Genomic DNA, 13,888 nt, shown 5'->3' with positions numbered 1-13,888 from the left:
CATTTTTTACACCAAACTGTAGCTGTTACCACACATGAGGGCAAAGGTCCAGGGGATACGGACCATTTTGAAGTACCTTAGCCACAGGTCTTGGGAAGTGCAAAGGGTACATGTGCTTCAGTTTTATAGGGCTTTCATGTGATCACAGCTGGACTATGGGTGACAGTGTAAGGGTAAGCGAGACCTTCTTACCTGAAGATACTTGATATTGTACACCAAGAGGGCATCAGGCACTTACGGGACCAGCCTTATACCCACCTCCATGCGGAGCCTGGTGAACTGTCACTTATCACCCAACAGCAGCTTCCCGTGGTGCACCAGGCACATATGTTCCTCACTACTCCCATTTCCCCAGCATACCACACTGTTGCTCCTCCAGCTATGGAACACCTCTTTACCACTTTTCCATCAGCAGTGAGGCCATTTGGGATCCATAGAAAATGTATGCTGGAGACCCTTCGTGTGGGGCATGTATAGGCTCAAATCCACGGTTTGAACCGATGTCATCCAGGTTACTGCAGAGGCTCAAAGTAATTTTAGATTTTGTGCAATACAGGAGAGATTGAACCCCTGCTTCTGTTTTTAATACAATGTTTTCCAACATTTTAAATGAGCACCACAACTATGTAGCTGTATTCACAGATGGGTCTAAACCATGGGATTCCATTGGCTGCTTTGTTGTTTGTCCGAATTGGGTCTTCAAGATTTGATGACCTTCAGAGTTCACTGTATACAATGCCAAATTATCTGTGATCTTAAGGACACTGGAGCAGATGAATTGTGCCATACTTAGTAAATTCCTCTTCTGTTCTGACTCCCCAAGTGCCCTTGAATCTCTGCAACACTTGTATCTAGCCAATAAAGCAGTCCATAATATCTGGGATGCCCTTCTCCACTTACAAAAACTGAAGAAGGAGGTATATTTCTTCTGGGTGCAGGGCACATGGGCATTGCAGCAAATGAAAGGATGGATATAGCAGTCAAGGAGGTGGGTCTTGATCCTCAGTTCAGTGTGCCATCCCCTGGGATGCTGCCTCCTCACTGTTGAGATACAGAGTCGTGCCTTGATGAGAAGAAGAGTTGGAAGTGACAGATAATAAGCTGTGTCTAGTTAAGTCCACAATGCGGCCATGGCATACTTCCTTCCAGTGATGCAGGTGGGACAAGGTCATCTTTACTTGTCTTCACATGGGCACAGGCCTGTGACACATGACTTTTTGCACTGGTAAAAGGATCCTCCAATGTGTGTTGCTTGTGACATATAGATACTGTGCACCACATTTAATTGTACTGTCTTCATTTTCAAAACAGAGTGCAGCAGTAGCTTTGCAAACAGCTCTGCCCTTTATTTTAAGTGATTTTCAAATGAAACTCGGGTTAGGGTTTTGTGCAATGTGTTTCCTAAGATTTTAGGGAGATGCTCTTAATACATTGACTGGCTCACTCATGTTGGTCCTTTTTTATTTTAAGCAGCTAGCCAGTCACATTTCTGTGTGCTGTTATTTTAACTCCTCAGTCATTAAACTTATGTTTTAATCCCATGAATAGCACTTCTCACTCTTTCTCCGTTGTCATACAGCATGTGACATAGAGTGATTGTGTGGTCAACTCAAGTGAGGTTGGAGTGAGTAAGCATCGTGTTGTAGATTTCCTTCTCACTGTGTGTCAACAATTTTAGCCATTTCCTGATTCACTTCTTTTAATATGTGTAAGGGCACTTATCACCTTGCCACTGAATGCCCGTAATCTCCATACACACGTTGAGTGACGAAAAGGATGAAAGTTGCTAGGAGCAAGGTCCAGCATGTAGTCGATGAAGTCACAGTTGTGTGTTGTGGAGGAAGACGATGCCCTCAGTGAGAAGCAATAGCCATTTCCTCATGATTCCTTTGCATGCACAATTGTGTCGAGGTCTCACAGTACCTGTCAGCTGTCACTGTCTTCCCTCTTTCTATATCTCCATGAGTACAATAACTCAGTTGTCCCAAAACATTGTGGCCACCACTTTCACAGCAGATGGTATCACCTAAAACTTCATTGTCTATGGAGAGGAGGGGTGTTTCCATTCCATTGATAACTGCTGGGGGGATGGTGGTGGATCCAGGTTTCCTTACTTGTGGCAATGCAGTGAAAAAGCTGTTCCCCTCCCTGGAGAACTGTTGCAAAAATGGCAGACTTGCCCCCCATGAGCTTCTCCTTGTGTTAGTTGGTCAGATTTTGTGGAACACATCAAAAACGAACTTTCTGGTGCTGCAAATTATGATGAACAGTGTGATGAATGCTTCCGAATGGCATTCCGAATTCTACCATCATATACCGTAATGTAACCCTCCTGTTGTTGTGAATCAGCTTTTGCACATGAGCTGTGTTCAGATATGCTGAAGCCATGCTGGGTCAGTCACTGTGATCCGTATTGGTGACTTTTCTGTACCAGCTGCAAACATTTGACGTTCTGCAACATATTCTCCATAAGCCTCCACCAGCTGCCAATAAATTTCAGTCACAGTTAAATGTTTTGCGCGCAGAAATCAAATAACATCAGACTGCTTTCTGAGACCACTTTTCTAAGTGAGCTGCCATTTGTTTTTATCTATAAGTAACACTGTAGGTGGCGGGTGGCTGAAACTACATCTACAGTTACATAGATACTCCGGAAGCCACTGTACAGTGCATGGCAGAACGTACTCTGTACCTCTACTTGTCATTTCCTTTCCTGTTCCACTTGAAACTAGGGCAAGGCAAAAATGACTGTCTATATGCCTCCTTACGAGCCCTAATTTCTCATATCTTATCTTCATGATGCTTACGCACAATGTATGTTGGCTGTGGTAGGATTGATTTGATTTGATTTCTTTATTAATCCATGTAACAATTTACATTGTGTGGATTTCGTCAGCAAAATCATATACAATACAATATACCTACAAATTATGCACATAAAATTAATATTTACACAAATTTTTAAAGTATGTTACATTAGTTTTATATCCTTATGTAATTTTCTTATAGTACTGTAAAATTTTGGATTTCATATTTTAATTATTTCCTCGTGTATTACAATGCAGGCTACTTTAATTTCACTACATGTTTTAATTCAGATAGTCCGTTACTGCATAATAACTTTTATTTAATAAAAAATTTTTTAGTTTTGTTTTGAACTGTCCAATTGTGTCAATATCTTTTATATTTTGGGGTAATTTATTATACAATTTAACAGCATTGTACAACAAGCTCTGCTGTGTTTTAACTTTATTTTTTCTCTCTAGATGCAGATTGTATTGGTTTCTGGTTCCATAGCTGTGTACTAAAGAATTTTTAACATAGCAGTCAATATTTTTCTTTACATACATAATACTTTGAAAAATGTATTCACAGGGGACAGTTAGGATTTCCAGCTTTTGGAAATGTTCAAGGCAGTGAGCCCTACTGCCATTCTTGGTTATTATACGAATTGCTCTTTTCTGTAATTTGAAAACTATTTGAATATTTTTACTGTTGACTCCCCAAAATATTATTCCATAGGTAATAACAGAGTGGATATAAGAAAAATATACAGATCTGACACATGTAGTATCACACACTGCAGTCAGAATTCTGAGAGCATAGCATGCTGTAGCGATTCTGTTACTAAGTATTTTAATATGTTCCTCCCACTTTAACTGATTATCAACATGCATACCAAGAAATTTTGTGTAGTCTACACATTCTATAGTTTCATCGTTTAACTTAAAGTTGTTATAGTGTGGTTTTTTGCAGGCATAGAAGTTTACAGCATTTGTTTTTTAAAATTTAGTGTTAGTTTATTATTGGATGCCCACTCACGTACACTGTTTAGTGTTTGTTCGGCTTTTTCTTTCAGTGCATCTGGTGATTTGTCATTGATTAGTACATTTGAGTCATCTGCAAACAATATTGTTTGTCCATGCTTGATGCTCTGTGGGAAGTCATTTATGTAAATGAGGAATAGTATTGGGCCAAGGACACTACCCTGTGGGGTACCTATATTTACATAATTTGGGTCTGAAGTATACTTTACAATATAGTTTGAGCGACTTGAAATATGTGAGATTTCAGTTATCTGTCTTCTATTTTTTAGATATGACTGGAACCACTTTTTCACAAGTCCCCTTATTCGCAGTTCATCTAACTTATTTAACAATATGTTGTGGTCAACTGTATCAAACGCTTTAGTTAGATCAAGAAATATACCTGTTGTGTAGTTCCCTTTATCTAACGCTTCTAGAATGTGATTTGTGAGGTGTGCTGTTGCTGATTCTGTGCTTTTCCCTGATTGAAATCCAAACTGGTCAACAGACAGTAAGTTGTATTTATTTAAATAATTCATTAGCCTATCTTTCATAATAGTTTCTAATATTTTTGCAAAGCATGAGAGGAGAGAAATTGGCCTATAATTTTCAATTTTTCCTGCATCACCTTTTTTGAAGAGAGGTAGTAATTTAGCATATTTTAAATAGTCTGGAAAGTAGCCCTGCTTGAAAGATTGATTTATAATATCAACTTAAGGTGGAAGTAGGCTCTTGATACAGTCCTTAATTATAAAAATGGGGACTTCATCCAGACCAGCTGAGTTTTTGTTTTTCAGTTTGCTGACTGCTTTGTAGACTTCTTCCTGTGTTGTAGGGAATAACACCATCGAGTGTGATACACCATTATTTGGCTTTTTGACCTGAGGGGCTCTTAAAAAATTTTCCTGTAATTTTTTTCCTATGCTACTAAAATAATCATTTATATAGTTTGCCAAATATATTGGGTCTTTTATTACAGTCCCTTCCTCTTTGATTTTCAGGTTTGACAGATTCACTTTCCTGGTACCAGTTTCCTGCTTTACAATTTTCCATACTGCCTTATTTTTGTTTTCAGCAGAGAGCACCAGTTTGGAGTTATGAGCTCTCTTTGCTGCAAGCAATATTTTCCTATATGTTTTCCTGTATCTTTTATAAAAGAGTGAGAAAGCATGATTAGTTTGGCTGTGTTTAATGGAGCTCAGGTACTTTAGTGTTTCAGACGATTTTTTGACGCCTTTTGTGACCCACTTGTTTTTTCCTGCTGTTGATCATGGACATAACACTTTGGGAAATGTTCCTTCAAAATTTAATTTAAACAATGTCATGAAATTTTTGAATTTTTCATTTGCATCTACCTCCGAGTATACTGAGTCCCATGTTAGTCCTGCTATCTGTTTGGCAAACTCATATCTATTTTGTTTAGAAAAAATTCGTCTGTAAATATGCCTTTTCTTTGTTTCTTCTGGAGCCACTTTTATAGTAATGATTTGACCTGAGTGATCAGATAGCTCTGCTACCACCACCTCACAGTTTTCTTTGCCTAAATCTGTTAATACCTGATCAACAGCAGTCTTTGAGTATTTTGTTATTCTTGTTGCACTGTTAACCATTGGAACTAGATTGAAACTTTGAGCAAGACTTAGTAATGAGTCCCATGTAGCATCAGGATTCAGTTTATCTACATTTAGGTCTCCACATATGAGAATGTGGTTCTTTGGAGTGGATATCTTGTCAAGAACATGATTAAGTTTAGAGAGAAAGATGTTGAAGTCTCCACTAGGAGATCTGTATATACATAAGATAATCAAATTCCTACACCTGTATTTGTCTCTGATTTCAACTGCTGCCAGTTCAAAATGTTGCTCTTCACTGATTACACATAAGTCGCTTCTGGTCTTATACTGATAATTTTGTTTCACATAAATACAACACCCTCCACACTTCATAGAAGTCCTACAGTATACACACGATAAATTATAAGGCTGCAAAACTAATTGATTAATTTCAGCCTCATATCACCAATGCTCAGTGAGACAAACAAATGAGCACTCTGTAGACACCAGCTCCACTTCTAGCTGTTGGGTCTTGTTTGCTAGGGAACATATATTTTGGTGAACAACTGTTAAGTAATTTTTGCTAACACCATTTGCATTCCCACTTTTTTTCGTTTTAATGTCGTTCTGTGTTGGTTCAGCTGCTTCTTTATTACGATTACACTTGTGTTTTTTGTTTGCATATGGTATTCTTGGATAGTCACCCCCTGCAGACTGTATTAGTTTCCCTTATTTTTTATAATTTTACATAAGTCCAGGAGCATTTTGCTGAAAGTAATTGCACCTAGTCTGTTTAGGTGCAAGCCATCCCTACCAAGACATTTGTCGTCGAGAAATTTATTTGGGGCAACAAATACAACGCCAAGTTCGTCGCACTGTTCCCTGATGCCAGTGTTTATTTTGTTTATATACGCGTTACTCACCGATCTTCTCTGTAGAATTCCGTTGATAACAATTCTGGAGTTTGTATACAAATCTTTGGCAGACCGAATTACATTACGAATATCATTTATGATTTCTTCTTGTCTGCTGCTTCTAATAGAGTTGGTCCCTACGTGAATTATCACGCCTTTAAAGTTTGTGTTGGAATCGTTGTTGTTTTGGTTGGATTTTTCAGTGTTCCTAATGTTATTGAAATGTTTCACAATCTGATGTGGTCGGATTCCAGGGCGAACATCGACTTTACAGTTCGGAACCACCACATTTTTTAATATCGAGTCGCCAATCACAAAGAAATCACTTTTAACGATCTGTTTTGCTGGATTGCTTTCACAATTATATTTTTTCTTATACGTCACAGTTTTCCAGTTATATTTACTTTTAGATTTACCGCACGATTCGTTTTCCGCCACTGTTTTCACTGGGATTTGCACATACGAACTTACACAGGTTTGTTTATTTCTCAGTAACGGAGTTTGCACGCGTGAGTTTACGGAATTTCCACATGTTTCGCTTTCTGCCACTGTTTTTGCCGGAATGTGCACATGGTTTTGTTTTTTGCTCGGCAGCGAAATTTGCGCACATGAGTCCTCCCATTTGTTTGTTTGATTCTGTAATGGGTTTTCACATACACAGCTTGCCGATTCGCTTTTTAGCTTTGCGTTTTCTTCTTTCAGAGACTGAATCTCTTTTTTGAGAGTTCCGATATCACTTTAATTATTTCTTCTTTTGACTTTATGGTACTTACAAGTTCTGATGTTTCCTACTGTAAACAGTCGGTGCATGTCCACGGAACTTCGTCACTAATGAATTTCAGGTTCACTTTTGCGCACTTCTCATGAAGCCAAAAATTACACTTTACGCATAAGATTCCTTTTATCACATGCTTTCTGCATTGCTTACATGTAGAACCGCTCATTTTTTCCTTTCTAGAGACAGGCGTGTCGTTACACTTTTCATTCGGCGCCATCTTGTTGTTCAGCAGTCAGGTACAAACGCCAGTTCTTTAAATTTTCTCAATAGTGTTTCTCAAAAAGAATGTCGCTCTACCTTCAGGGATTCCCATTTGAGTTCCTGCAGGATCTCCGTAACACTTACGTGTTGTTCGAACCTACCGATAATAAATCTAGCAGTGTGCCTCTCAGCTGCTTCATTGTTTTCATTCAATCCAATGTGGTATGGATCCTAAAAACTCAAGAAGTCCTCAAGAACAGGTCACACTGGTGTCCTACATGCAGTCTCCTTTATAGGCAAACCACTTTTTTTCTAAAACTCTCCCAATAAACTGAAGTTAACCATTCGCCTTCCCTGCCACAGTTCTCACATGTTCGTTCCTGTGCTGGCACAAAAACACCAATTTTGCCCATTCCCAGAAAAAACAGGTTAGTGCACATGCAATGAATGTTATGTTTACAAAGTGTACAACAGGTGCTGACAAAAGTAAAATGAAGGTTGTGCCACATTCTCGCCCTAGTGCTGTGCAACGGCGTTCTAACAAACTATTTGTCTCCTTAAGAATTGCTGGCCATCATGTGAACTTCCAGTTGAACACAGGTGCCTTAGTAACTCTGCTTAATTGTGCCATGTACGAACAGTTAGGCTCACCAAGCCTTTCTAAATCTAGCATGTGTCTCACTGCTTACAATGGACAAGTAATTACAATGCTTGGACAACGTAGTTTGCTTGCCACTTACAAGTTTCACTCCAGGATACTGAATTTTACTGTGTTGAAATCAAGACACAGTGAGAACATTTTCAGTTTAAATGCCTTTGATTTGTTTGGAATTAGCATCCATGACAATGTACTTTTCATATCCATTTGTTATCCAAACGACGGTGTCGCTAGCTTGCTCAAAGAATTTCCTGAACTATTTTCATACATAATGGGAAAAGCTAGTAACTTTTTAGTGCATGTTACATTGAAAGACAATGCATGCCTAAGTTTTTCCGGGTCTTCCCCATTCCAATTGCTTTCAGAGCCAAAGTAGCCAGTGAACTGAAAGAACTGCAAGATAATGATGTAATTGCTCCCATTCTAGCTATTCAATGGGCAAGTCCTCTCATTTGGTTGCCTAAGCCATTTGTGCTGACTTCAAGTCTACAGTCAACCCACAGGCAGTAGTTGACACTTATCCGTTACCTCATCGTGAGGAACTCGTGCATATTGACTTTGCAGGACCATTTTGGAACACTTGTTGGCTCATAGTGGTAGACTCTTTTAGCAAGTTCCCATTTGTGGTGCCTATGGCTTCTACTGCACCATGTAACACCATTCAAGTATTGTCCTCCATATTTTGCATAGAAGGTTTGCCAGAAGAACTTGTGTTGGACAGTGGACCACAGTTCATTTCACATGATTTTGAACAGTTTTGTGAACGGAATGGCATTCGCTCTCTCACAAGTGCTCCATTTCACCCGCATTCCACAGGAGAAGCAGAACGCTTTGTATGCACTTTCAAACAACAGTTGGCCAAGCTTTGCACCACCCACACACAGGAACAGGTGCTGCAACTCTTCCTCACCTCCTATCACTCCCACCCGCAAGACAGACCATCACCGGCAGAACTTCTGCATGGCCGCTGCCAACAGATGCTGCTCCACTTGCTACACCCACTGCAGCATCCGGTGCCGCCAATGGTCCTCAATCATTACTTTGTGCCATGTGATCTCGTTCTTTTAAGTTTTAAGGATTTATGGCAACTATGGGCATTGGGAAAGAGGCGCGATCCAAGAACGCTCACTACACGAAAATGGTGTGGCATTTCAGGGGGGAGGAATGTGCTGGTGTAAGCTGTTGCCAGCACACCAGACAGCCAGGAGGCTGTGAGAAAATTGTTAGTAGGTGCTGGAGCAAGTGAACCTATCAGGAAAGAGGCCAAAGACAAACTCGCAAGAAACGTGCCACCAACAGCATCTTGACTGCCAGTATTTAGATCACTGCTGTGGACCGGAGGATCCAGTCAGTCACAATTACAGTCACAGACAGAGTTGAGTCATCACTTGCAGCCCATTCACAGTCAGAATCAGCCAGTACCTAGTGACCAGAGTAGTGTACATAGAGGGACTTGTATTTCACCAGCCGTGAGGCTAATGTGGACCATTATGGGAAGATTGTACCACAACACCTGGTCGATCTTAAGAACCTTCCTGTTTACGTTAATAAAGAACTCTGTTAATACATGCATGCAGTTATGTTACAGAAAGAGGATACCAGCCACCAAATAACATCCCCTCCTTGCTTCCCAAGGTACAAGCCTACAGTGACAATGAGATGGCACAAAAGTTCCATTTCAAATTGCTTTGCAACGTTATGCCCAGATATGTAAATGAATTGACCACACCCACATTAACTTAAATTTTTCCACATTTAGGGCCAGTTGCCATTCATCATACCAACTGGAAATTTTGTCTAAGTTGTCTTGTATCTTTCTACAGTCGCTCAACTTTGATACCTTACCATACACAATGGCATCATCAGCAAACAACTGCCAAATCATATATAAATATAGAGAACAACAACAGTCCTATCATACTTTCCTGGGGCACTGCTTATGATGCCCTTGTCTCTGATGAATACTTGCTGTCGAGGTTAACATACTGGGTTCTATTATTTAAGAAGCCTTCAAGCCACCCACATATTGTGAACTTATTCCATATGCTCTTATCTTCATTAACAGCCTGTAATAGTGCACCATGTCAAATGCTTTCTAGAAATCTAGAAATGTAGAATCTGTCTGTTGCCCTTCATCCATTATTTGCAGTAATCATGTAAGAAAAGCTGAGTTTTGCACTAATGATGCTTTTTAAAACCATGCTGATTCATGGCCATAAGCATCTCAGTCTCAAGAAAGTTTATTACATTCGAGCTGAGAATACATTCAAGGATACCACAGCAAACAGAAGTTAAGGACATCGGTCTGTAATTTTGCGGGTCCGTTCTTTTACCCTTCTTACATACTGGAGTCATCAGCACTTTTTTCCAGTTGCTTAGAGCTTTGTGCGAGACGAGAGTTTCACGATAAATGCAAGGGGACAATGCTGTAGAGTACTCTTTGTAAAATCTAATTGAGATTCTCTATGCAGTTACCAACCGCTTGTATCAGACTTACCGCACACTACCAATTTCTTTATAACAGACTAAACTCCAAACTACTGGTCTTGTATCCTAGTTTCTGATCATCCCATGTTACTTTTGTAAGATACAGGTAGGAAAAAGGAATATTGTTTAACTGTCTTGGAATGTACACACATGGAATTTTAATATCAAATCACAATGTGATGCACAACACTTCTCATTAGTGTCTGCCAGTGGAACATCTCTGTGAGTTTTCACTTTTACTAAAGAAAACTGTGACGAAATATGTTGCTCTTCTTTAGACATTTTCTATTTCATCTATCATTCCTATCTGTTAAGGGTCCCAAAGTAAAGAATTTTACATATTGCCTGAACAAGGATTTTGTAAGTTATCTTCCTCGGGCTGAACTAAACTTCTCGAGGATCCTTCCAATGAATTTGTCTGTGTTTTCAATGATTAGTTTTGTGTGGTTGGTCCACATTAAATCACCACACACACACACACACACACACACACACACACACACACACACACACACACACACACACTTCCAGATATTTTATGGATATGACTGCTTCCAGTGATTTATAAATCGTGCAATCATAAAATAATGGGTCTTTTTTCAGATAAAATTCAGTCAGTTGCAATTGAGGGTGTCAGCACAACAGTGGCCTAAGCCACGTTTTTTAAGAAATAGAGAAACAGAAGGTCAAAGTTATACAACTGTGGTTTTTCTTGGAATTTGGAAATCCCACTTTTTTGGTAGTGTTGTATTCCATGATGATTGGTTAACTTAACCGCAATGTTATAAAGTTTTTTGTGAATTAGTTTTAGCAATAGTGCAGTTTTTATGAGGCACCTGCAACTCATTTTCTTAGTTAGACCACTGTTCCATTGACATTTTTGTGTACATGAGAAAGAAGGAAAAATGTTATTTTAATAAATGTAATGTAATTAATCATATGTTTGCCTTAATACTTCTTTTACAAATTTTAATATGAATTTAAAGTAACAACACATTACACAAAGTGGTTCTGTCAGTAAAATATTAAGATTATAAACTTATCATTACAAGCAAGAGCTTTCTTTTCCTGTAAACTTTTTAAGTGTGTGTTTTGCAAGATTACACAGTAGGCCTACTATACATAATAGGAATATGAAAAATTTCTTCACTGTCATCCTCCACAATATGTTGTATATTTTCACCTTCCTCAGATCTATTTTGAGATACCAGACTATTGTAAAATGAATGGTGAATGGGTGGAACATATTTCAAAAGGTTATTAATATCTTTAAGATTCTATGGGTTTATTGGCCTTGGATTGGAATGTTTTGGTACTAGCTTTACATGTTGTAGTTCAAGGGTGTGTTTATTCTTTCTCTTTTGTCCTTTAATGATATTCAGATATGCACCTTGCTCTATACCATCTGAATAACAATACCTGACTCAATATTTCCACAGTTGTTCTACAGAGATTTCCAGCATTGAAATGCGACTGAAAGCAACAGGTTCTTTATCCTCAGTATGTTTACAATTAGTTATTTTGTCAGTTAAAGTCTTCGAACTTACGAAATCAACGTGTTGCGTTTCAGTTACATTAAATTTTCTTTTACATGTCCTAGTATTTTTATAACATCTACCCAACCAGCAGGTGTATACACATATTTTTCCAATCTCTTTTTCATCTCTATGAATCCAAAGTCCCTATCGCAGGGTAGGTAGCTATGACCTGATACTAGATTATCATGATTATGAGTCCCATACTTCTTTACAGAGTGTAGGGGAGCGACGCGGGAGACCCGTGCTGCCTTACTAGGCAAGGTCCTAGTGGAGGTGGTTTGCCATTGCCTTCCTCTGACCGTAATGGGGATGAATGATGATGATGAAAACGACACAATGACACCCAGTCATCTTGAGGCAGGAAAAATTCCTGATCCCGCCGGGAATCGAACCCGGGACCCTGTGCTCGGGAAGCGAGAAAGCTACTTGTGAACTATTTCCTTAACATATTGTTTGTGAATAAGTTGCAACCAAAAGCATACTAAGGATATATTCTTATTTTGAGCAAAACAGTTATCAGAATACATGATTAATTTATCAATATTTTGAAGATTGTTGGAAATATATTTAATTAAACATGATATTATTTCATCAGCACCCCATCCTGCAATATGTACTGGCCATACATGCATGTGCAAATCATCTGAAGTACAATCATGAACACAAAAGTTACAAGTCCACAACTGCCTCTTGTAGAAAAGTTCACTGGTGTGTAGATGGGTTTCACAGAACTGTGGTCTTTAGAATAAGCTGTATCATTCTTTAGCTTATTATATGCCTGTTGTGCTTTTAATTGATGCAAATCTAACTCTTTTAGGACATTAGCTTTTTCAACATCTTCCTCTGCATGTGAAAGTTTTATGCGCGTTGAATCACACACCTTGCATGTGTCAGTAGGTGGCGAGGAAAAAAAGTGGGGTTGAATTTTGTATTTAAAATATCCCTGTAAATATACTCACTAACAATATCTTCAGGATTATGTAGCTGTTTCATCCAAGTAACATAAAATTTATACATCATAGCTGTATTAAGACCTTCAGGCAAATATGTTCTGTTTGGAGCAGAATAATGACTTTCACACAATGGAAAACTATTAGTATGATTTACAACTAAATTGAACTGATGATCACTAGTTTTATTGAGTCTATTTCCATGTCTTACACGACCATCTTGTTTTGGTAATCCCTCAGTCTGTATCTGTGAATCTGCCCGCGAAAGTCTACCATTACTGATTCCAATCAAAGATACGGATGCCTGTTTGCAAACTCTTTTATCACTACCATCTAACGAAATATAATATTCATGGGTGAGTTGTCTCCTACTCTCATTTACACTCACACCATATCTTTTCTCCACTAGGTTTACTTTAACACACACACTAATATACACATTTTGGAAACCAAAGTCACACAAATTTCAAAAGCTTTTGGACACTGTTTTGGGTTTTTCTTCACTGAAACATACGTAACACTTATGTTGACAACCACATAGTGGGCCTTGTTTACATTTGTTGACTTTCTTACCTGTTCTCCCTACATATTCTTCTCCTGCATTTCTTTTCCTATTCTTTATATTCCTGTCCCAGGACTGTATACACCTTGCCCTTTTCCTTCCACAGTTTCCCACTGTTTCTTCATTATTTTCATTGCTTGAGACATCACTCTCGGCCTGAATGTCAGCCATACTTGATGTTATTATATGTGATCCAGATACTGACCTGTCTTTGGCTGTTTGAGGTTGCACTCAAACAAAATGGAAGTTTGTTCAAGTGAAGAAATTAGTGGCTTCTAAATAAATGTGTAGGTGGTGATATTGGTGTATGCCACATGATAGAAAGTTAGTTAACCTCAGTAGACAACAGATGGCACCAATATCTCATTTTCCGTATTGGAGAGGGTTTGACCACTGTTGCGCCGACCCCCTCAATTTTATCCTGAAAAAATAATACTACAG

General features: G+C 38.7%; 1 long non-coding RNA gene across 1 annotated transcript; it reads left to right on the top strand.

Moving 5' to 3' along the window:
- Window positions 1-6,288: 6,288 nt before the first annotated feature.
- Window positions 6,289-12,516, top strand: LOC126363123 (uncharacterized). Its single transcript, XR_007566241.1, has 2 exons — window positions 6,289-6,748; window positions 12,150-12,516. It is a non-coding gene; the product is annotated as an uncharacterized LOC126363123 (long non-coding RNA).
- The last annotated feature ends 1,372 nt before the right edge of the window (window positions 12,517-13,888 follow it).

This window comes from Schistocerca gregaria, chromosome 1, assembly GCF_023897955.1.
Source record: "Schistocerca gregaria isolate iqSchGreg1 chromosome 1, iqSchGreg1.2, whole genome shotgun sequence".
Lineage (NCBI taxonomy): Eukaryota > Metazoa > Arthropoda > Insecta > Orthoptera > Acrididae > Schistocerca > Schistocerca gregaria.
This window is presented reverse-complemented; position numbering and strand designations above follow the sequence as displayed.